At 38.1% G+C, this 3783-nt stretch overlaps 1 pseudogene; it reads right to left on the minus strand.

The window, feature by feature from the left end:
* Positions 1 to 56: 56 nt before the first annotated feature.
* LOC109395109 (polyribonucleotide nucleotidyltransferase 1, mitochondrial-like) overlaps positions 57 to 3783 on the minus strand; it is an 8117-nt pseudogene continuing 4390 nt past the window's right edge.

The following is a 3783-nucleotide window of genomic DNA, read 5'->3' on the forward strand; positions in this document are numbered from 1 at the left end:
TGACGTTACTGTGTCCTCCCAGGGGAGATAACTGATATCATTCCATCAGGTCCCAGTCATACTGAGACACCCCCCCGCCCCCCTGAGAGAGCTTTACCGATATCATTCCACCGGGCCTCGGTCATACCGAGACACTCTCTCAAGACTAATAGGGTCAGGGGCTAATGCAGAGGGGGTGGTCTTGGAATCGGCTGTAAGGCAACACATAGATATCATTCTAGAATTCTCTTTAAAAAAATATATATCACCGGGAAGAATTAGAGATGACTGTGAAACAGATCCTCCCATTATAATACTGCTTCTGTCATTCAGAGTTTTGACAACAGTTGTAGCTGGAGACTGGAGCACTTTGCGAGAAAGTCTCATTCTTCCATCAGCTGGATCACGTCCAAAGTATTTCACCTGAATTTCTTGGCCAACTTCCAACCCTAGGGCAGTAGGATATTTAATCTTTCGTTGATCAAGTTGTGAGTTATGAAGTAGTACTGCAGCCATATTGGGATATAGTTTAACCATTACTTCAGTGTCTCTGATTTCAGTTATTGTGGTGATATATACTGCTCCAAATTCTAATTGCTGTTCTTGATCGTCTTTGCAGATTTCGGTAATGAAGTCTCTTGCCTCATGCAGAGCACTGGGCGTTGGTGCAAATACAGAAAATGTTTCTTCATCCACCTGACTAATTGTTACACCTGTTTCAGCCCGAATTTTTTTTAGATGATATCCACCTGGTCCAACAAATTTTGCTCATTTTGATAATGGAACCTGAACAGTTTCTACAACAGGTCTACTTTCTTTTCTAGATGCTCGAGGTTTTGAAATAATTTTGTTCATAATCTGTAATTTCTCCTTCTTTGCCACTGAGGCTTGTTGAATGGCCTCCCTTACAATTTTTAATGGAATCCCAGGTAATTTAATATCAGCCTGTAATGCAGCTATTCCCTTATTAGTGCCGGCTATTTTGAAATCCATATCACCATTGTAATCTTCAATACCCAGAATATCTGTCAGCAAACTATAATCTTCTATTTCATCCTTGTCAGGACTGTTTTTGGTGACCAATCCTATTGCTACACCTGTGACAGCAGATGAAATTGGAACCCCTGCATCCATTAATGCGAAGCTTCCACAACATGCAGATGTCATAGAAGATGATCCATTTGATTCCAGGACTTCAGATGTGACTCTTATGGTGAAAGGAAAATCTTTGGGAATAACAGGATACAAAGCTTTCTCAGCAAGAGCACCGTGCCCAAGTTCTCTTCTATTTACACCAGTGATTTTGCCAGTTTCATTTGTTGCATAAGGAGGAAACTCATAGTGCAGCATGAAATTTTTATCTTTTATCCCATTTATAGCTGTTATAATTTGGTGTGACTTAATACTGGATTCTAATGAATCAAATGTAACAGGACAAAGCACCTGTGTTTGTCCCCTTTGAAATAATGCTGGTCCATGAAGAATTTTAAACATATCTACCCCACAATTTATATTCCTAAGTGAAATTAAATCTCAACCATCGCTCCTTTTGTATTCATTCAAAATAGTACTTCTAAAAACCTCCTTTGCAACAACATTGAAGGATTCTATTATTTCATATGAATCAACCTCTGGAAATTTTCTTTTAGTTGTTCCTCTGTATCTAATCTTATCTTGTTAACAGCTTCATCTCTGGAAACTTTATCATGTTCATAGTCAGTAAAAACTGCATAGAGTCTTTCCATAGTGAGTTTATGAGTGTGCTTCACAATCTCTGGCAAAGGGATGAATAACTTCTGAGGTGTCCTCTTGGTAACACCAATTTCTCTCACCAACTGTTGGATGCCCTGAATTATTTGTTGTGTATGTTTCACTNATATATATATATATATATATATATATATATATATATATACGCTGCCTACAAAAGACTCACTTCAGATCGAAAGACACACAAAGACTGAAAGTAAAGAGATGGAACGAGATATTTCATGAAACTGTAAACAAACAAAAAACTCACAAAAAAAAAATCAGCTGTGGTAGCAATACTCACACCAGACAAAATAGACTTTAAGACAAAGGCTATAACAAGAGACAAGAGGACCCAATAATCCCATTTCTGGGTATTTATCTGATGGAACCCAAAACGCTACTTAGAGGGGATGTGTGCATCCATATGTTCATTGCAACATTGTTTACAATGACTAAGGTGTGGAGGCAGCTTGGGTGTTTGTCAATGGAAGAACTGATAAAAAGGAGGTGGCATATATATACAGTGGAATATTGCTCGGCCTTGGAAAGTAATGGGTTCTTGCCATATGTGGCAGCATGGATGGACCTGGAAGGTATGAGTGGAGTCAGACAGAGAAAGACAGATGCAATGCTTATATGTGGAATCTGAAGAACTAAAGAAACAAACAAACAAAACAGAAACAAACTCATAGAAACAGAAAACATTTTGATGGTTGCCAGATGGGAGGGGGCTTGGAGGGTAGAGTGAAAAAGGTGAGTTTAAGAAGTACAAACTGGTAGTTACAAAATAGTATTGGGGATGTAACGTAAAGCATAGAGAATATAGTCAATGATATGCTAATAACTATGTATAGTGCCAGGTGGGTACTAGACTAGTCAGGGAGTTCACTTCTTAAATTATATAAATGTCTAACCACTATGCTGTACACCTGAAATTAATATAAAATAATATTGAATGTCAACTGTAATTGAAAAATGTAAAAAGGGAAGAAAAAGGTAAAGGGGAATAAGAGGTTCAAACTTTCAGGTATAAAACAAATAAGTCATGGAGATTAATGTACAGCATAGGGAATATAGTCAATAACATTGTGATAGTGTGGTACAGTGTCAGATAGTTGCTGGACTTATCATAGTGATCACTTCTTTAAGTATACAAATGTTAAATAACTATGTTGTACACCTGAAACTAATATAATATTGTGTGTTAGCTATATTATAATAAATATCTTTTTAAAATTATTGAATCTGTTAAAAAGTAATAAAAAGAAATAAAATAAAATTGCAGTCCCCAATCCTGGCACTCCCATCCCCTTGCCCTTTAGCCTTTTCTCCATAAATGTTATCATCTTCTAACATGCTGCATAATTTGCTTGTTGATTTTGTGTAATGTCTGACTGCCCTATTAGAATGTAAGCTCCATGAGGGCAGGATTGTCATCTGTGTTCACTACAGTACCTCACTGCCTAGAAGGGTGTCTCATAAAAACATCAATGGATGTTTGCAGGATGGATGAATGAGTGAATGAATGAGTGAACTGAGAGAATTGCCTCCCATGGGCATTGGCAAAATGAACACTGGGTGGTGTAATGATAATTAAACTGAACACCACTCCTGCTGGGGAAGTCTGCCATGTTTTGCGGAGACCCACACAAGATGAGGGTGAGCCTAGCTAGCCAGAGAGGGACTGCGGGACAAAGGTTACCTGTGTTCTGTGTCACATCCTGCATCTCAGAACATCCCTCTTATCTCAGAACAGTTTTATACTCTCCTCTAAGAAAGAGTTGATAATACCAAGAATTGCTGGCATGTCATATTGAATGCTTTCCATGGAACAATCATGGTGCCATTATTTTTATGTTGCAGCTTTTTATTTAGTTATTTTATTTATTATTTTTTTAAAAAGATTTTATTGGGGAATTGGGGGAGGGGAACAGTGCTGAGGAATCAGGGGACGGGGAACAAACAAGTTGCTGTCCTTTTGTTCTTCAGTCTAGTTGTGGAGGACATTGCTTCACTGGCCCATGTTGGTATTATCATTGCGCTCTTCCAGGG

This window comes from Hipposideros armiger, unplaced genomic scaffold (genome assembly GCF_001890085.2).
Source record: "Hipposideros armiger isolate ML-2016 unplaced genomic scaffold, ASM189008v1 scaffold_457, whole genome shotgun sequence".
Lineage (NCBI taxonomy): Eukaryota > Metazoa > Chordata > Mammalia > Chiroptera > Hipposideridae > Hipposideros > Hipposideros armiger.